Below are 22,231 nucleotides of genomic sequence, written 5' to 3' on the forward strand. Positions count from 1 at the left end.
GCGCGCGCGCCCGCCCTTGCGATGCCAAACAGCTTTGCTGCCTCACGGAAATCTTTGCCTGATTGGAAATCATTGATTTTGAGTGTTTCTCACAATCTGCATACGAAAATAAGTGGGTTTCCTTTCTCCAGAAATCTAGACAGCAACCTTTCCTGACCAAGAAGTTTTCAGGACTGCCTTTTTCTTGATGGGGAGGAAACTGAAGTGGTTATCCATTTCCGGTGCCGCATTCCAGTAACCACACTTCCAGAAATATAGGTTCTTTTCATTTTAAATTACTCATGTACTTCAGAATGAGTCTCGTTTCTAATTTTACTCAGAAAATCTGGCTGCTCTTATTTTTCTTACCTTTCGTTATTACAACCAGAACATAAACACTGCAAAAGTAATTCAAACAGTATTTGGGGGAGGGTACTTTTTTTTTTCTTCTGGCAACTAATGCAACTCTTCCACATTATTTCTGCCAAAAAAGAATGATGCTGCCACAGTGACATCTAATCATTTTGAAAAATACCACTTATCTTCTTTTAGCATACAGTCATGGGTCTACTGATCTTCAAGAAACAGGAACCATTATGACAAAATTGTATTAACTCCTGTAAACATATTAATTTGGCACTGAGATCAATAGCTTCTGTAAAGTGCACCTTTGCAAATATAATCTGATTCAGACACTAAGTAATGGGGAAGTTACTTTATCTATCTGTGAGTGAGTTAAAATAAAGTTTGGAATCTTAGAAGTATATTCTAGTACTTTGCATCTGAATTCTGAGTATTTCAGATTCTAGCCACCAAATATACCAATACAGCTTTCTGAGATTCATTTTTTGCATTCTGCAGTAAGTTTGTTTGATGCTTGTGTTTGTTTATTTGTTTTACTTATTTTTTAAAAGATTACACGATGAACGTTATTTGATTCTGGCCATACAAAACAACAATAGAATTGAAACTAAGGTGTATATTTCATTCTCATGAAACCACAATGCTATTGAAGGGTAAAATTCAGCACATGCTTAACTTTAAGCATTTAAGTAGACTTGTTTCTTTCAGCTGAGGTCTAAAGCTCCCTAGTTATAATGGACAACATTATTTCAACTCAGAGACATTGTGAATGAACTAATGCAGAAATCAATGGTAAAATCTAATAGAAAGTAAGAACATTTGAAGCTTCATTTTTTCTTTTGTTTCATTTAACTATAATTATGCCCTTTTAGTACTGTTTTTCCTCAGTCCTCCACACCTACTATGTCATATTTATAAACTCATATTTTAGAGCACTAATTAAGAACATATTCACAGCAAGAATAGTGGATGGGTGGACAGAAGGAAAGTGTTCAAGCGTCAGAGAGCAAATTAATACCTATAAAAAAGAAGTGAAAAGGAAGGAGAGAGGGAAAGAGGGAGGGGAAAAAGGAGTTTGCTATCTGCTGGTAAAAAAAAAAAAGAAAAAGAAAAAGGCAGAAAATTAGGCTGTCAAAATGCGTATCTATTGTCTTTTCTGTCAACATTGCACCAACTTTAATGTCAAACAAACATGTATGATTTCCTGGATGTTTTGAAAATGTTATATATGCAACTATTTAAAAAACAAGTACTCAGCTTCACCGATTAAAGTGCTATAGCATCAGCATTTTGCAGAATAATAGAATGTTAAAGTATCCCTGTTTACCTGCTAAATGGATGTACACAGTCCTAAATGTAGAGACAAGTACTCCAGGAGCAGCTTTTCATATGTCATTTTAGGTGATGTTTGATAACAACTCAGTGTGGCTGGGCAGAACCCCAATTGCATGCAGAAGACTGACAAGACAGAGGAGACTGACTACAATCTTCCTGTCATAAGCTCAGAAACTGAAATGATTAGTGAAAAAATGATTATAAATTGCAAATAGATTTTTAATTATTGTAAACAACATAGCTACTGTTAATTAACTTTAATGAAAAATGTAGGCTGTCAGTTATCTTGAAGACTGCTTGCTCTGAAGCTTCGTTCCTGTGACAGATCTTAGTATTCAGGTGCATTGACCTGATAACATGGGATCAAGCTACTTGAATATGTGCTTATTAATGTCTGGCAAATAAAAAAATTATGAAAAAGAAACATGCTATCAGTTTCTCAGGAAATAAAGAACAAACCCATTTGGTCATTTTTGATTTCAAGTCTTTTCTTAGCTTGTTAAAAAATACAACATACCGCATTTTAGATATTCACGTAATCCAAAGGATTTCAGCTCAGTCTTTGTTTCATATGAGATTTAGAGGTGGTAAGAATAATTTTCTTAAAATTTAAATGGCTGGCAAAATACCTAAAAGCAAACGATCACATATAACACAGAAAAAGTGAGCGCCTGCTTATCCACGAGAAAGGTAAATGACCAGCTCTGTAAAGACATTAATCGTAAGTTAAATGTGTTTGAAGTCTCCAAAGCAATTTTGTGGCAACTGTCACAAATGTATTAACCATAACGTCATGAAATGGAAGGCCGATATTTAGTATATTATATTTGAGGTCAGAGGAGATAATCAGTATCACCAGGGTAATTTTTATCCATTTTTAGAGACCTTTATATAAGAGAGTAATTATGGAAGCAGAAAACACACATGCAAAGGAGACCATCCTGTAAAAGGTGTTAAAACATGCCTTGAAAAAGCACTGAAGGTTTGGATTAGCAGCTTGACTAAATGCTAGAGCTGTGAGGTATCAGGGAACCCTTCCACCTAGTTTTCTAAGTCTAAGTTGCTTAAACATACCCGTGCTGCTTAAATTACAAAATCAGCAAAGCTGCAGCTGTGTCCCTAGCTGGAATTAAAGCTAGAGGTCCTCTTACATAGAAGCAGTTTTACTTCACCTCCATTATCTGCTAGAAAAAAAAAAAAATTATGAGTAAATTCCCTTCAGGGCAATGACATCTATAGGTTATGTGGGGTAATAGATTTTAATATGCACTTTTCTAAATAACCAGTCCACTAATGAGCTTCCCAAGGAAAGCCAAACATAACAGAAGAGAGTCCTGTAATGAAAGCACAACGTTTCTTAGTGACACTCAGCATTCTCCTTACTACAATGATACATTTGCGTTCATTTTACAGATCTGAGACAGTCTTCAGCAAGTGGTGGTTCTGAGTCCCAGAAATTTTGATTCCTAATTTGTGTGTTATTGTAGAGGCCTTTCAAAAGTATAGTGTTCATTTCATCAAAAATAACTAGTTTGAAAAAGCTTAAAGTTGAGGAGACAAAACAGTAAGTGTTTTGAAACTTGAGACATCTATATGTTTCTTAATTTCTAATGGCAAATGCCAAAAGTGAAGTTCTTGCAATCTTTATTAGCAGATATATTTTTTCACAGACGTGTTGGGAGTCATTTATTTTATATGCTATGTCTGCCTGTGGGGAGAAACAAATGTGATTTACTCTGTATGTAAGCTGTCCTGAGCACAGTGGCAAGTTACGTAACAGTTAAAACACAGTGTGGCTTTTGGGATCTCCAGGCTGTTTGCAGGAGATACTGGGTATCTCTATTTGAGGTTAGATATTTGGTGTTCAGAATTATTTCTGGATGAAATGTTAATTCCTTAGATCTCGGGTTTTCATGAGCAACCAGTATTCAACATGAGGAACATTTTGACTGAACATTTGGTGCTCTCAATATGGATTGCTTCCTGATTGTTTGCAAGTATCTTAGAGAATCAGAGTGCCGATGCTTGCATTCACAATCCCAAATATAATTGCTGTTACTGTTCTGCAATTGTTGCTTAAAATGGTTTGTTTTGACTAATGTTCATTGCCGAGCTCATACTCCCACAGGATGAATGAAGTCAGTTGGCCCAAATATGAAACAAATCAGTGATGGAGGGCGAGGGAGATGAAATATCCTCCATCAATTTAGATGACAGGTTTATACAGTAAAAGTCCAAGGGTCATATTTGCCAGGGCTGGCACAGGAAATCACATCTGACAACTCCAAGGACAGATCCATCCCAGAGAGGTGATACACTTGTAACTGTAATCTTCCTTTCTCCCTTTTACCCCCACTTCCCACTTGTCAGCACATGCAGTGTTCAGATGAAGGAACATAGAAAACTAATGTGTCCTCTGGCACCTTCCAATGTGTCTGCTAGCGCTCACATATGGAACAGCAGCAGCTTCCTAAGATTAATGCTTTTCAGTGTTGTTTCTACCTTTTTCTTTCTACCTTTCCAGCTACTCTGGGTAGCTGACTGAAAAGCAAAATATCCCTTTAAATAACATTGCAATACAGTAGTAAATCTCTATTCTCTCCTTCATAATTCTTCAAATATGCAAGTAAAGTAGAACAATTTGGAGTTGGGATCCTTTCTTTTTCCTTTCTTTTTCTCCTCTCTCTCCATTGTACTTTATTGATAGGTGAAAGGCTAATTTAGTCTCAAGTGTTCTGTGTCCATCCCAAATACTCAATTTCAATAAATAACCTTGCTGTGAATACATTCTAATTAGTGATTTCATACATGGAATTGAACAGTTATAATACAGTAGGCAAGAGGATCTATTGAAACAGTATAAAAAAGGCATAATTATTTTCAAAAGCTCTGTTGGAATAATGCAGGTAAAAAATTCCCCTGCTGGTGTCTGTTTTCTGTGTCCAATGTATCATTAGCACTTCACACTCACTCTGTGTTTATAAAAGGTTAGCAATTTGGGCTTCAGCTTGTATAGGATGCCCCACAGACCTGGGGACTTTTTCATTTCTTATTTGCTGCTCTCTGCTGAGATGATTGTTATGAAGACAAGACATTGAGTTCATTCAAAATTAGACTAAAGTTATCATGAAGAAAAATAGGAACAACACCATGAGATTCAGAAGCACTTTGATTACGGTGTGGGCCTGGCCTGGGCATATTCCATGTAGAGTGGAGTAATGTAAAATAAGCCTAGGAACAAAAAATCAAATCCTTGTCATGTGTGCTACCATTGAAGGCAAGCTGACAGAGGAAGAGGTCTGAAGTGTGGTGGAAGGAAAACCTGCAAATACTGTAAGCTCATTTCAGCACTGAGTCGGAATAAGATGCTGTGCTTCAGCCTAGAGGGATGTGATGCAGAATTAAAGGGGGAACAATGTATAAAGCAATTAAATCAGGCATTAGTTACACTTACTAGGACTGCAGCACCATAAATCTGGCCAATGCTCTCAGGACACGCATCACGGCACAGAACAAAAAAGATGATAAAGGCCAAATGGATTTTTGAACATTGCATTAGGCTACATTTGATGTGCAAGTTCCCTTGAAGGGCCTTTTTATGCAAAATTATCATGTTTGAGAAAACTGCCAGAAATTCACTGGCACGTCAATGAAAACAAGAAAGTGTTCCTAAAATGTAGGCAATTTACACCTACTTGCAGAGACTGCAGCTAAGGAACACGTAGATGGAAGCTGTCATATCTGCCTCCTTCAACTCCCTCATAATGTCTATGTGGACATTTTGGCAAGTTTCCTGACCTGCGCAGAGCCTGAATGAGTAGGCTGTGTTCAGCTGTCATATGCACCTCAGCCAGGCTTTCAGCCCAGGGAAGAGCGACCTGTAAGCAGGCAGAATAGCAGACTGCACACCAGTCCTCCGGCTCTGCTCTGCAATGGGCTTTGAGTGGCAGCTGCCACTTTATTAAGCACTGTAGTACTGTGGACAATGCAGTTGGCTGAAGTAACATTTTAGCCAGTAGCATGGTTGCTTTGTCACAGAGATGCTGTATTGATAGCTTTAGCGAGGTACCTAATAATTGTCAATGGTGGGAGAAAACAGAGAAAGCTGTGGATGCCCCATTCCTAGAGGTGTTCAAGGCCAGGTTGGATGGAGTCTTGGGCAGTTTGTTCTGGCAGGGGGTTGGAACTGGTTGGGCTCTAAAGTCCCCTCCAACTTAAGTCATTCTATGGTTCTATGATTAGTTTATGGTCTCAGAAAAATGGTGAAATGAGAGGGTAGATATTCCATTTGAAATTTTACTGGTTCAGAAAATAAAACTTTTTAAATGCCTTTAAATGTTTATCTCACAAAAAAGGCTTGACAATGCCTCTGCTTACACACTCTGTTGTGGTGCAGATCTGGTGGCTGCTATATTCATCTCCCATTTGTATTCCATTTCTGCGTGGTTTACCATTTCTTAAGTTTCTTATATCTCAAACACCAGCATCTCCACAGGAAAGGAACCTGGCTTTCAGGGAGAGGAGTTAACTTGTGTGTAGCCTCCTCAGGCCAGCACAGCAGCAATGCTGCCTGTAGCAGCATTCTGTTGCTAAATAATTACCCATACATTGCTCTAAGCAGGAAGGCATTTTCTTGAAGAGCACCAAATAAATAGTAGTTTTGTTTCCAGAGAAACCTCAAGGTATAATTATATAGAGAAAGTGTCATGAGATCACCTGCCTGAATTCACTAATACTAAGGGTTTGGGGAGAGGGGGAATGTGGGAACAGAGTTTGGAAAACTGAGTCACCTGAAAAGCAGCAACTCTACAACCACGGGTCAAGAACAGGGTAAAGGCAAAAGTGAGAAAGGAGTCTCAAGCATAAATGTGTGGCCAGTTATAGAACAAATTAACTCTGAGACCTATTTCTCTGGGCTTTGCTTGGGAAGAAATCTGAGAAACCTGAATAAACTTGAAAGGAATGTATAATAAAGTAATAAGCCAGCAGAGAGTTTAAAGAGTAGAGAGAAGTGAGTGAAGAGATAAAATGTAAAGGTCAGCATATAAGGACCCCACAGTATACGTATTCTTGACTAAAAGAGGAGAAAAATATATTTGTGTTGCAAAGTGGAACAGGGCATCTGGTAATGCTTTGTGCAGATAAAGCTTACAAAATACTGTGTATCACTGAGGAAAATAAAAAAGGTCTTCTGGGAAAAATAAAGACTGAAATCAAGAAATAAACAAAGAATAACATTTATCCACACCTCCTGCCTTGCAGTTTTAGGAAATTAAATACCTTAGATCTGTCTATCTGCACCAGACACATAACTGCTGTTTAATGTTCTCAGGGTAAGTTTGGAAAGCACAAAGAGATCAATATCTGCAAGGCATTCCCTCCCTTTTCATCTACCATACTCAATAAAGCAGTGACCACAGAAATTCTCCCCCAGTAAACAAACCTCTGCTTTTCCCAGAAATTAGAGTTGTAATAGCAGTAGTGGAAGAGAAATCATCCTTCCCATTTATTCCATTTATACTGCTGAAACCTGAATTAGAACACATTCCTCTTACACCTTGAAAAAAAATGGTTTTTGTTAGTGTCTTGGTAAAACATTCACCCTGATGAAGAATATGTAATCTACAAGGCTGTGCAAGAAAGGCAGAGGTACACACTGCCTCTCTGCCACCTCCCACTCCTTTCCCCATTTGGCTCACTGTGCATATTGGGAGTAACAGAGAGAGGCCAGGTTTTATTCCTGCTTGACTTTTTCAAAGTTTTCCAGAGATGAACAAACACCAAAGACTGCACACCAATCTCAGTTCGAAGCACAGTCTGATCCTATATAAAAATGATTCCTCTCCTCCTTGTACTTTATGAATGGAATAAGTAGATGGTAGTCCTATGTTGTTGAATATGAGAAAAGCGGAGCGGCAAGGCACCCTCCATAATGACATAGCCATACTTTTCAGGTCTCTAGATTAGAATGCAGAAAATGAATGCAGTCTCTGCCTTAGTGAAATGCAAAGGAAACTTTTTTGCATATTTTTGAGATGTGATCTTATCAACAGACAACTTTTGCTTTCCAGTACAGTAAATCCTTGTAATTCCATGATGCAGAAATCTGCCAGTGCAGAAGTAAGCTTTATGATTGCTAAAAGTCTTTGCACAGCATATATTGCAGCTTACCATAATTATTTATTACTGATATAACCATTACTGAGTGTTTAATGCACTCATGGCCAATGGGCAGAAAATAAGCCATACTAAATGACAACGGCAAGGATGCACTCCTTCAAATGGGAAGTAACTTTCTAAAGTTCTTGTAAGGCTGTAGTATTTTTCCCCTCTGTGCAAGAGTACAAAAATAAAAACTTTGGATATATATAAATCAGAGTAGAGTGAACTCAATCCTGTGCCAGGAGGAAGCTGAATGAATCCTATAGACGTTAAAACTGAAAGGGCCGCCTAGATCAGTTTGTTCCGCCTTCGTTTCCCATTGCTGCTAACAACTGCTATTGTCACAAGAGCAGACACCTCAATAGAAAGTATGGAAAAGAAATACTCCCTTCCAGCTGCTCATCATTGCATTAGTATTTTGTACAGAATGTTTACTACAGCTTTATTTTTCAATACCCTTATATTTTCTCATGTACCATATGTAATAGTCACATCATCACCTCTGCAGTGATGGTACCATAACAACTTTCTCCAGATAAATTATTCTATTGTAGGACTGACCCTCCCATTTTTTCCTAATGCATAACATGACTTTTATTTTTTCTTGTTACAGTCCATTACATCTTTTAGGTACTCAATAATTCCTTGCCATCTTTACTGCTAGTAGAGTTACATATTTATAGACAAGTACATCCCTTAGTTGCTGCTTCACTGTGGGGCCTGGAATTGACAGCCATATGATAAATAGCATATTCACTTGATGAACTGAAGAATCATATTGGAAAAGACATTCAAAGACAAAAAGAGGAATTAATAATCCCAAGTACAAGTAAGCATGTATGCACACAGCTGTGTAAAAACACAGGAAAAAGAGAAAGGACTTTCAGCATGACAATTTCCCCCCGAGGAAACGATTTTTTAAAGGTAGACAGAGAGAACTGATATGCATCTATCAGTATGCAATATTCTTTATTTTCTCTTCACAGAAACAATCAGTGGGTGATGAAATTAGGCATATGAAATACAGCTTATGAAGTCCACCACTCTGCTATCTGGTACTGCATAATAATGCTTCATGTTTTCCATATTACACAATAGGATTTGCTCTGCTTCCCTTTGCTTTTGCTCCATTTTGAGTCCGGTTAAATCCCAGCATACTATGAGAGCAGGTGGAAGTGAGCTGGCAACATGCCACCACACCAGGGCTACACCGTGCTTCCTGAGATGTGCCCATGCTAGTTATGAGCTTCATCCTCTTGCACTTTTTCTACCAGTACCCCTCATGTGGGATTAACTTTCTCACAAGCAGCTCTCCCTCCTTCTCTTTTTGTATTGAATCATAGAATGGCTGAGGTTGGAGGGGACTTTAAAGATCATCCAGTTCCAACCCTCTGCCATGGGCAGGGCTGCCACCCAGCAGATCAGGTGGCCCAGAGCTCCATTCAGCCTGGCCTTGAATGTCTCCAGGGATGGAGCAGCCACAGCCTCTCTGGACACCCTGTGCCAGTTCCTCACCACCAGAGGGTGGTGTAAAGAATTTCTTACTAACATCTAAACTAATTCTCTTCTCTTTCGGTTAAAGCCATTCCCTCTCATCCTTTCACTATCAGATCATGTAAAAAGTTCCCCGTCCTCCTGCCTGTAAACTCCCTTTAAGTATTGGAAAGCCGCAATGAGGTCTCCTCAGAGCTATCACTTCTCCAAGCTGAACAAGCCCAGCTCCCTCAACCTTTCTTCATAGATGAGGTGCTCCAGCCCAGTGATCATATGTGTGTCCCTCTTCTGCACCCACTCCACCAGCTCCGCATACTTCCTGTACAGGGTGCCCAGGCCTGGACACGGTACTCCAGATGGGGCCTCATGAGGGCAGAGCATAGGGGACAATGACATCCCTTCCCTGCTCCCACCCTTCTGTTGATGCAGCCCAGGACACCGTTGGCCTTCCAGGATGGCTCTTGTCCAGCTTTTCATCCATCAGGAACCCCAAGTCCTTGCTTGCTTGCTTTTAATTTCCCTAAATGAGTTACTGGAAATATGTCCATGAAGGGAATCTATCATTACAATTTCATAGTCATAGCTGACTATATTTCCTGGTTGTCCAAAGGGTGCTCTTTTCTTTCCCATATTTCTTATCTCACTAACATATGTATTAAAGCCTTTGAGTATCTTCAGTCCATTTTCCTAGTATTGACTTCTGCTTTCTGAATGCTGCAGTACTTGCCTAGTGCTCTTGTGGTATATCATCTGAATGCAGGCTATTTTTTCCTATTATGCAAATTTTATTTTTACTAAGAGTTAGCTCAGTTTTCATGTATATTAAAGTCTTTGACAGCTATTATTGTTATCAGTGGCTGCAACTTGCTTATGTCCTGAAACAAGTAATGCTAATAATGGTGGTATCAGCTTAGTGAAAGACATAATACTCAAAAAACACCGAAAAAATAGAAATGATGCAGAGGGCTGGCAAGCAAATAGATGATTCCTCAGACTGACCAATTTAAGTTTTGCTGAATCTCAGGTTTAGTAAGCTATAAAAACTTTACAGGATGGTCTCACATTTGTTTTCAATTGAGGCCTGTTTTTTCCAAAAAAAGTTTTTTTTTTTTTTTTTTGCTATGGCTCAAAGTGCCATGAAGTAAGTGCAGAGATGGTAGCATAGCAACCACAAAAAATGTAAGTTTAAACACTGAGAAAATGAGCTCTTTGCTTTCTAATAGCAGAGCTTTCATGTTCATATCTTCTTCCTGGCTTTGAAACACCTGTTTCTATTTCAGCTGACTGTTTCATCCTCTCAGCACAGGAAGCTCTGTGGAGCTTCTGAATTACAATTAAGTAAGGCTGTTTTCTGTAGGTATTCTGCGGTCACCTGCAAAGTGCTGGCAATATTTTGAATGATGAGGAATTCATTTAGCTTTTAAATGAAAATAGCATTTCCTTGAAATTGAAGTGGATTTTGATGCAATGCTGAATTGATTCGTACAATAGGCATGAAAATAAACTCACTTTTGGCTGCTGACTCATGAAAATTTTAGTAATCACACCAAAGAACTCCTAGCCTGAATTTCTGTGATTTTTTCTTATAACCCTTTTAGGGATGTTTGCGAACTCTGGACAGCAGAGGGTCGAGAGTTCTGTGTCTTGGTTTTGCCTGATTGTGAGGCCTTTGTCTGAGTGTAAGGCTGTGACTCAGCTCAGATCTGCATCTTTGCTTTACAAGTTCTTGATGCCTGGAAGAGGAGATGTGAAACACTGAGTTTAATAGCATCCTTTCTAGTAACATCTACTCTCTGTGTGTCTATATAGCCACATAATTAGAAAAGCAATTGAGAACAATCAATGAAGATTTTTTAATTGTTTCTTTAATCCTTCTGTATTTAATCTGAAATCCTTTTGTGTTCTCTATTATGATTTAAATTAGGGTGAGTTTTCTTGCCAATATTTTAGCTGTAACAGACACTGAAGACTTTTGAATCATAGAGTATACTGCACCAGGTGCACCCTCTGACTGTGATTTACCCTGAAATGAAACAATTTCTACCAAACTGGTATTTCACTATCTCCACTTCAGTTAATGGCAATTGATTTTTCATCACGTTTATCTATATTTTCACCCATTCTGCCTTCCAAGCTGTAAGCCTCCCAAACGTACAATAGAACACCCATAAACATGTAACAAGAAACTAGTTTCAAATATGCCTCTGCAGATTTTACAGTTGTTTTGGCTTGTTTCCAAAACATTTGAAATATCTTGGTGTTTCTGTTCTCAAATTATATGATTTTTGGTCTCCTCTATACTCATTGTTAATGATGGAATGTGAAAAGCTAAAGGGACTTGTTCATGGAAGCTGGATCTCTGTCAGACATATCGCGGTGTCTATAAAAGACAAAGATTAGCATAAAAAGGAAGGAAATGACTGAATGGCCCTTATGATCACTAACATGATGGCTTCCCGTGTCTATGAGCTGGACAGCTTCCAACCACCAGGATGAAGAGCTGACAGCTTGCCATGCTCAACTCCATGCAATTTCCCTCTCAGCTGGAACAAGAAGTGCTCAGGGCTCCTTTGGGGCTACCACGTCCTTGTGTCCCCTGCTGTCTTTGCTCCTGCACAGTACAGTTGCACTGTTTGGGTAAAGACTGCAATGCAAAAGCGAGGTCAAATGGTTTCCTCTCTCTGATGGGGCCACGAGACAGCATGGAAAACTTCAGAAATGGCCCAAAATGATTTTCTGCCCTAAGACTCATATAGAATGAAAATAACTCAATGTTCTTACACCATAAGTACAAATGTTAGGCTTTCCCTCCATTTTTTTTTTCCAGCAGTGATTTTCCATGAACAGCAAATTAAAATGAGAATTCTTTAAACATATTTTATCACAGAATCATAGAATGACTCAGGTTGGAAGTGACCTTGAAGCACATTCAGTTCCAATCCCCTGCCATGGACAGAGTTGCCATCCATCAGATCAGGCTGCTCAGGGCCCCATCCATCCTGGCCCTCCAGGGATGTGCCTCTGGGGATGGGGCATTCCACAGCTTCTTCCAACTAAAGAATTTCTTCCCAAACTAAATCTCTCCTCATTTAGTTTAAAGCCATTCGCCCTTGTCTAATCACTATCAGACTTTGTAAAAAGTCAGCCCTCCTCCAGCTTGTAACCCTCCCTTCAATTACTGGAAGGCCACAACAAGGACTCCATGAAGCCATCTCTTCTCCAAGTTAAACAAGCTCAGCTCCTTCAACCTTTTTTTGTAGGAGATGTGCTCCAACCCTTTGACTATCCTGTCACTGAGAAGCAGATATCTGCTATGAATTTAAAAAACAGACAAAAAAAAACACCTTATAACTTCAGTGACTCTTCTGCACAACAATATGCACACTACACACTTTGCTATGTATTTTTTCATTAGTAACTCAGTCTCTCTTTCAGTTTGCCCCTTCCAACTCTAATTCTGTTGGCAGCATTTCATTTGTTGTGAAAGTTTTGCTGTAATACCATACACCAAGCTGTGCAAAGCTTTTAAGATTAGTGAGCTTTACAAAATGGACATAAAATTCTTATGTCCGTGTTACAGCAGGGGTATCCAAAGCCCAGAAGTTATGTAAATTGACTACAGATATGCAGAGCAGAGCTCTGAAGAAAATACTAATATCCTTACTCTATGCCTCACTCAGACCTAATCAAAGAGAGATCCAGTGCCATCATTAATGTTCTAATTTATGACATACAGTTTTTCTAAACATGCAATTGACACATTTATGTTTGCATATTCAAATTGTATTGAAATGTCTTTACTGATGACTAATTTGCAGTAAAATAGGAAGAACGATTGAAACATTCTTGGAGAATTCTTGATTATTGAATAATGTGCTGCTAAATTGTGAACTCTATATTTTTTTCTCAAATGTAGTAGATAGAGCCAATTCTAAAGTTAAAACTGAAGTTTTAACTTTAGAAATCCTATCATAAGATTTATTATTAACTTATTTATTTTTCAAATGAAATCTACCTTGGTAAAACGGATCTTTTGTTTAGCTAGAATTCAGTAAAATCTGCCTTCTGTCAAGAAGGGAACGATTTCATATATTTAATTAGTCTTTGAGATTTTCTCATAGATTAGCACATTTTCCATCTAACTCTTAAAAGAAAGATAAAGGAAACAAGTTCAGAAAGTGACTATAGCACAGCCTAAAGTAGGAAGGGAACAGCTGACTTCACTCCATTAAAGCAGAATCTGAAAAAAGAAAAAAAAAAACAGCAGACCCTTTTTGATTCATCTCATTTTTAGCAAGCTAGGAGTAAAGAAAGAAAGAAAATTGAAATTGGGAGATTTGAAACAAAGTTTGCTCTTTTTCTCCCACACAATTGAACACAAGAACTACCTGCTGCTCAGTAATAAGGTATGATTCTGTCAAATCCATGTTAAAATCTAGTGCAATTGGATGCAGTTGTATTATTGAGGCTGCATTTGAAATGACAGGCCTGAATTTATCCCTAATTAGAATAGAAATTATAATTGGAAAGCAAATATCAGGCTTCCTTCTTCTTCCCATCATGTGACCACAGAGACACATAATTCTAGAAAGCATAAAACAAACTCACTGGAGTACATTTTTGAATTGTTCTTTTTAATGTAAGGCATTCTGGTATTTCCCCATAGGCAGAGTGATCGGAAATACTCATTTTTGCTACTACATTTCTAAGAGTTGCAACAAGGAAGTTGTTTAACCTACGATTGATAATATCTCTATCAGGAACATAGAAAATATTCAGCTTCAAGATGTAGTGCAACACTGTATAGAAATGCTTCACTGCTGTACTACCTATATTACATAAAGATAATATAGAAGTATGGCCACCAACTGTCATTCACTTACCTTTAATAATCATTGAACATGTAAATAATGAGACAAGAACTTCACAGAAGCACAGAAATACACTATCCAAGAATGATTTAGTTGAAAGCTGAAAATTGTCATTTACAAAACATAGAGCCTTCTACTAACTGCAACTTTCCCATAATTCTTAGCTTTTGCTGAATTTACCTACATTCAGAGCCTACTACAGACAGCTACAGTCTGCTCTTTCCAACTTTTTCCAGACTGCTAAAGCAGTGGAGAAGGGAAAACAAGCCATTCTAGAGGCTGCCTGCACACAGATCCAGGGCAGCAGAGAGAAAGCATCTACAGCTGCATCTGGACCCTTGGGTGGAGAACAGGGTTTTGGTATGGGATCTGGATGGAAAAGCTAATTTATAGGGAAAAAAATGTGCTTGCCAAAATATTTGGTAGCTCAGTTCTGGATAAAGAGTTTTTGTAAATCCTAACAGTACCTCTTGCATACATGCCTGCTATTAGGAAATGGATTAATCTTGGTACTTAACATTAGAGAAAAAAAAAAGGATTACTTGGACTTTAGAGCTATTATATGAAGAGGGAGAGAGGAAGGGAGGGAGGGAATGCAGAAAAGAAGGATGGAAGATACCTTTTCATTATCATTAAATATCATTTACAGTAGACATTTTATAATCTGTTTCATTCAATGTTGCTAGCATTAATGACACTAAATACCATTTAAATACTATTTAATAGTTTCCTTCATATTTTTTCCTTGAATATTCTGTGAGATTTCTTCACTTACTCTGGTGAAAGTTACCTCAGACTTGCCTTCCCTGCATTTGTCAGCAGGCTGCTCTTGCACAAGGCAATGCCTCTGTATCCTGACATCATTTCAGGTGCCGTACATGAGGCCACATCATCCCCAGTGAGCTCTGACTGTACAGTCAATGCTCACCTCTTATTTTGCATCCAGCCTGCATGATCTATCCAACTTTTTTGCCAGTTTCTCCTCCTTGCAAAAGCCAGTTACTTGGCCGTCGGGAGTCAGTGCATAATAGGCATCAGGATTCCTCTTTTTCTTTCATACGCTCTCACTAAGGAGGTCAGAGGTTTCACTTTGCCAAGCCAGATATGTCTGGAGAAAAGTAGCAAATAGCTGTTTTCATAGCTACAGCGAGCTGTGGTATCCAATGGGATCATACCAGATATACCTAAAATATACTTTGTTTTCACTTGTTTTGTTACAGTTCTTTGGCAGATGGAAAGAGGCTTTCACATCCCTGTTGGAGCACTGAAACATATGCAATGGGCTGAAGAACTGCTTCTGTATCTGTCCCTGCTGGTTGCTTTTCTTTCCTAATCCTCAGTGGTTTCTGAGATGGCAGCAGTAAGAAACTTTGCTGGAAGCCTCTCTGGCCCACTTAGGATGGCAAACGGTTATGGAAACAACTAGTGCCACTGACTGAACTATGATGTGAAAATAGCATTTACGGTGATTGTCATTACTAAGCTTCACTACTAAAACATACGTGAAAAGAATATATAAAATAATATATATGTAATGCATATCAAAATAAGATCTAATTTGTTTAAATGCAGTGGTTATATGAAATAATACGGGGAAAAAAAACCCGCATATTCTTTCACATTTATGTAAAGTAATTTGAAGCAGCCTCAAATTCCAATATCTTTTCTCACATCTGAGAAGCATCTTTTCCTTGAAGTCCTTTTTGTGGGCCCATCTGTGCTAGGACCACAGTGTGCATTGTATGCATTTCCCCATTGCAGCTCAAGTCTACAGGGATCTCATGCTGAGTCAAGACCCAAGGGTTCACTTTTTCCCACCATGAGCTCAGCTAGAGAAAAGTCATGAACAGAGTTTAGTAAGCAACATAGCAACTTCCAAAAGGATTTTCTATCTGCATGATCAAAGGACCTGAGGCATACTACTCTCAAGCATCAGTCTCAGCCAGTGCTATTACTCTTAGAAGGAGATACCTGGCAATATTCACAAAAATACGAAAACCTGACCTGAAGTAACCTGCACATTTCACATTTCAAAGAACACAGCTTATTCTCTGCCTAAAATCAGTCAAGTGCAATGATGTGCAAGAACAGACCCCTAATTCTTAAGCAAATATTTCTCATTAAACAAACTTCATTTGTAATAGATATGTGAAAGTAAACAGTGTACTATTCAGAGCAGTAATTATTAATGCTTAATTCAGGGGGCCTTCACTAGTACATCAACCCATCCGATTTCAGTGAAAATCTAAGAATTTACCACTTTTGAGATCTATTGAGTTATCTCTAATCTGACTGAATCTTTTAAAGACATCTGTAAAAGGTTTTTCTTCATACAGTTATAATGTCATTGTTTGAAAGAAACAGTGGGAACACGTAATTCTTGAATTGTAGAGGTGTAACCACAAAGCTCTTATTTCTCTGGAAGGAGCACTTCCCTTCGAAGGGAGTGCATTAACAGGAGGGCTGCTTACAAGTGTGGATAGTGATAGGACAAAGGGGAATGGTTTTAAACTAAGACAGGGGAAGTTTAGGTTAGATATTAGGAGGAAGTTTTTCACACAGAGGGTGGTGACAGACTGGAACAGGTTGCCCAGAGAGGTTGTGGATGCCCTGTTCCAGGAGGTATTCAAGGCCAGGCTGGATGTGGCTCTGGGCAGCCTGGTCTGGTGGTTGGTGACCCTGCACATAGCAGGGGGGTCAAAATTAGATGATAATTATGGTCCTTCTCAACCCAGGCCATTCTGTGATTCTATGATTCTATGATTCTATGATCATTATCCATGAAATTAAAGCCAGAACTGATACTGCGAACAACTTACTGACACAACTTCTCAGTAGCTCTCATGAAGTAGGTAAATAAGGTTAGGATAAAAAAAATTAATATACGATGTTATTTTAAAGGGGCATAGAGCTTTCCATGCTTTACCTGTTGAAGAACCTGAGAAGAACTGAAGTTCAGGGTGCCATGTTGGCAACATCTCAAAAGCAGAAAAGTACAAGAGTAAATTAAAACACGATGGTATATTCACATGTGCATTTCACTGGAAAAAGTATACAAGAAGCAGTACAGAAATGCAGATGATTTTAGAATATTCCAGACACATCTCTCGACAAAGGCTGTACCCAGGACTGACTTCACAAACTTAGGTGCATTTTCTTATGGATATGCTCAATCAACTTTAAGAGAGTATTACTGTGACTCAGTTACTGAACAGAAAATGTGAGCCAAAATGTGATAGTTTATACTTTACAACCTACAATTTGGTAATCTACAAAATTAATTTCCTTCATCTTTAACGAGGTTCTGTTATGTGGTTTTGTGTGCATTATTATGTGTATTAGTCATAGCCTGACTAAAGGGAAATGCAGCATCAAATTTATCGTAACAGCAATTTTCCTTAAAGTATATTAACACAGATGAATTGGCAGATCTCTAATATGTGGCTTAAACCTATCTTTTATACAATATTGCCCTCTATGGGAGCACAATATGTAACAGATTTGAAATAAGCACTCTGCTGTGCTTTCGTCTTTTTACATTTTTAGCATATCTGTCTTAAAATGCTCTTCTTTTTACCATAAAAGCTTTATGCATCAAAAAAATCAACCTATTACCCTACTATCATTTAATCTATTTCTTTCAAGCCTACAAATCATATTGTAATAAATATATCTATTACTGGTATTTTGCTTTTATATGATAATTTCAGTTAACAGTGTCACTGCTCAAAGTGTGTATGCCTTTCTGCCACCTTGTTGTGTTTTTTTTTTAAAGCACTTGAATCCAAAGGCACACAATGAAGTAGTTGCATCAGTGGCATAAATGTGCCAAAAACATTTTGAATAATATTTCTAAAGTACCCAGAGGTTTGCAGAGAGTGAAGATCCAGAACATTATTACAAATAGAAATAAATATGTTCAAATGTAACCTATTGAACATGGGTGTCATGAGAAGTAATGAGGCACAAAAAGGAAGCGTAAGGGTTAAATCAAGCATCAAGAGTTTATTCGCTTGAAGTGCTCTTACTCTATCCACGTTTTCCTTTGATCATTTTAACTTTTTTCTTTAATTTCTTCCCATGATAAAAAAAAAAAAATCAAATAAATTTGCACTGACAGATGATTGCTTATAGAACAACAATCATTGTGCATTTTTCACACTCTGCTATACTGCACCTTCTCAAAACACCTTCTGCTTCTCTCCTGATTTAGGAGAGCTGTGCTGAAAGTCTATAAATAATTCCTACCTCAAGGAAAATTAATCTATAGCATTTAGACATTAAAAGCATTTTTAGCTTATTAACTCTGCTCTCCTTACAGACACTGCAGAGAGATTTCACATTTCTAAAGAATGCCAGTGCAATATAAATATAAAATCATGATCTTGGTTTTTCTTTGTCAGATTAAAATTCCTTGAAGTCGGTCAGCCTGCCTTTTGTTGAGCACAGCCCTGTACATTTTACTAAATGTTAAGGCAAAGCACAGTTGCATTGGCTTAAAAATAGACCTTAGAGGAAACATTTCCATCTACCTGTTTGAGCTTTCAGGTTTCATGGTTTGGGGTTGCTTTTGTGATCTCATGCAGTTCAGTGTATCTCCCCCCAGGAGGGAGATGAAGAAAGCCCTCCCATTGTACTGGCATATGCTAGACAACTCTGCCAGACTGGAGATTCTAGGAGACTCCAGTGTGTAATAAGAGCATGAGCGTGACATGATCATTAGGTGCCAAGTTCCCCATCTTTGAAAGTTTGAAAACCATCCTATAGTGTATAGCTAATGGTTACTGCAACACACAAACACTGGACTCAGAGTTCTCATTCTGCTTACTCAAGTAATCCCACTGAAGTTAATAGAGTTACATGTCTAAGGGAGACAATTATATTTGCATGCCTAATTTCCTCTCATTTTTTGCTAGCCTTAAAATAAAAAGCTGCACAAAACATTCTGGAGACCTTTCAAGTGCAGAATGTTCACGTACCCAATAATCCCTAGGAACAAATGAATTTACTTAAGAGTGGGAAGACCAAGAATTTCAGAGTACCAGGGACTTGCTTCAGAGTTTTGGCAATTCTCAGAGAAGGCCACAGAAGAAAGCAAAAAGTGATTTACAGAGGCTCTGTTCAACATCAGTATATCAGCAGCAGCTTGGAAGTGTGAGGCCTACTCCTATAGGACTAGATGAAGCAGAAAACAAATGATAATGGGATTTCAAAAATAAAAGAAATTTGCTAAAAGCTGAAACAGAATACTCTGTACAACAGCATTCATTTATTACTGTAATACTAGAATACCAGTTTGAATGTGGTTTAGTAATGGATTTTTCACTGACTTTTTTTTTAGTTTTAAATTAGGGTACATAAAAAGCTATATAAAGCTTGTGAGAGCTAACCTAGAAAAAAGTCATCCTTAGAATGTAATGGAAGCTTGATATCTAGATTGCAAAGACAGAAAACTAAAAAGAGAAAGATAAATGCTCTTTGTAGTTCTTCCTTTGAAACTATCATTCCTAGTTTCACCTTTTATTCAGAGTGGATTAGAGTATTTAAAGAACCTCTATAGACATGTTAAAGGGGACTCCCATTGGAGCTATGGTCTAATTAAGTTACTTTATGAACCCTCCCACTGTCTGAATAACACATACACACACACACACACAAAACAAAACAAAACAAAACAAAAAAAAACAAAACAAAAACAAAAAAAAAAGGAACTCACTTAATACTTTTAATACTTGAAGCCAAGAGTTCAAGCTTCTTAATTTTTGTAATCAAGGAAGAAATGCTTACTTTCAGGATTTGTACGCTGTCATTTTTCTGAAGGATGTTCTTCTACATGATAGAGGCTTTGCAAACAGCTGTTTTGGATTCCTCTTTATAAGAAGCCATGTGCCTCCAGCCAGCTTACCAGCCCTACAACAACTTCCTTTGTTCTCTCTAAAATGTTCTGTTAGCTATTGGGTCTTCAAAAAATTTATTTTAAGTATTGACTTGTTGATTTATCCATCAGAAAATAATGCACTTTGGTGGTATAACTGCTTTCCTCTCTCTCTACTTAGAAAGCTACCAAGGCTTAGCTATTCAGGTGGCATATGATAACCAAATGATGATATTATACAGAGATAAATCTTCTCATTGTCCCAAGTGTTGTGATAGAGCAGCAAGAATGAATTACTTCTTTATTTCCCAATATAATACTGTAATTTGTTATATAATTGCTCCTTAAAGTGAAAATGGAGTGGAAAGAAGGATACACACAACTCCCCAATGGCTGAGCCGCAGACCTTTCCTTTGAGCACGTTATGGTTCTCTCCCTTACTTTCATTATTTTAAAAAATAGCTCCACTACGTTTGGAATGGGAGAAAGCAGAAAGGCCTAAGGGACCACAGCAAAAGAGTGACTTAGCTGGGACCAGTCCAATAGTGGATTCTTTCTTTTTTACAGAAATCACAAATCAGTGCAAATCTTTGTGGGTTTTTTTTGTTGTTATAGTTTGTTTTGTTTTGTTTTCCCATGACAGTGAGGCACCCCTTTGTGCAGGGACTCTTGCTCTCAGATTTGTCTCACTCCCTTGAGGGTTCCCCTCTCTTATGAGACCATCAGAAGGCAGTGAGTGGGACTGCTGAAGTCCATGTTGCAGAAGAGAATGCCACACAGCCACCTTGTGAGTAGTTCCTTGAGCTGCTGCAAGGTCATGCTGAACAAAATATGTTACTCGTTAAATTAAGTTACTTTATCACCCTGAACTTGTATTGTGAATGGGCACTGGAGAACTGGAAATAGCTGACACATACCAGGATGATAGCATTTCTACAGTCTGTGTTTGCCTGGCTACAGGACTGGGGAAGAAAGAAACTCTGTGGTCATCCCTATGATGTTGCGAAAGCCCATATCACTGGCACAGGAGAAAGCAGTAGAGTAAACAATCTTTCATGCTTTCACAGAAAGGAGAAACAGGTGCTCTACTGGCATTTCTAGAACAGTGAATTTCCACACGTGCTGCAGTTAGCTATGTGCTGGAGATAGCACGAATAGTGAGCTGTTCTGAGAGAGGCAGTCATTGGGGGACTTGGTGCTGCTTTTAATCTACTCTTTTTGATGATTTTTAAAAATAGATTGACTTGCTGATTAGTGCGGAAGCCACAAGCACAATCTTTAGAAAAACACTCCAGATAGGAAAGGGCCCGTAGACACTGGCATGGTGGTACAGGTGCTAACACAAATTATGGTGGAGCTAAGCAGAACAGAAGCTTACTTAGGAATACACTCCTCCTGCCCCATGAAAAAGACTTTTTCTTTCTAGGCCTACACCTATTTCCCTCACAGGACATTTCAGCTTACTTGAGGCCTAACCCAAACCTAGGAAAGGCTCACTGTGGCAAAAAGTGGGAAAGAGCCCCAAAGGCATGCAAAGATGTGCTTTTCCTCTTGCACAGTGCCAGCTCTTCTCTCAGTGTCACAGTGAACTCAATAGCTCAGAAAGCAGTGATGTAGATCAGACTTCAGTCTGAGTCATTTTTTGCATTTGATAGCATCTTGATGACAGTCCTTACAGACTAGAGTTTATATGTTCATAGTTGAGTAAGCACTTCGAACATAAAACTGTAATGCAATTAGAGATTTGCAGAACAGCTCTAATGCTACATGTTAATGAATGTATGTTAGTTTAACAGATACTTCAATATTAGTTTATATCAACACTCTCTCTAAGACAAATACATCGGAAGGCTTACAAGCACTAAGACACACTAGGACACTGACATTATTTCACAAAGATATGAAAGGTTAAGATAAAGGTCATTACAAAACTGATATGTGCTGATTTGCCTTAGTCATTTGCAGAAGAAATGTGTCCAGGCATCAACAGGAGAGGTTAATAGAAGCTGTTTAGCTGGGGAAAGCCAGCACTCAAGTAATCTAGTTCACATTTTTGCATATGTATTTTATTTTGTATAAAGGACTTTGCAGTATTTTTGCTGTTGTTTCAAATCAGTTCTTCATACATAAGCAGCCTACCTGCAGCATGTTC

The 22,231-nt window shown here is 38.2% G+C and overlaps 1 protein-coding gene across 5 annotated transcripts in view; it reads left to right on the forward strand.

Moving 5' to 3' along the window:
• LOC116231250 (N-heparan sulfate sulfotransferase 4) overlaps positions 1 to 22,231 on the forward strand; it is a 158,138-nt gene that overhangs the window by 25,606 nt on the left and 110,301 nt on the right. The gene's annotated exons all lie outside the window — the stretch shown is intronic.

This window comes from Phasianus colchicus, chromosome 4 (genome assembly GCF_987193195.1).
Source record: "Phasianus colchicus chromosome 4, bPhaCol1.hap1.1, whole genome shotgun sequence".
Taxonomy (NCBI): domain Eukaryota; kingdom Metazoa; phylum Chordata; class Aves; order Galliformes; family Phasianidae; genus Phasianus; species Phasianus colchicus.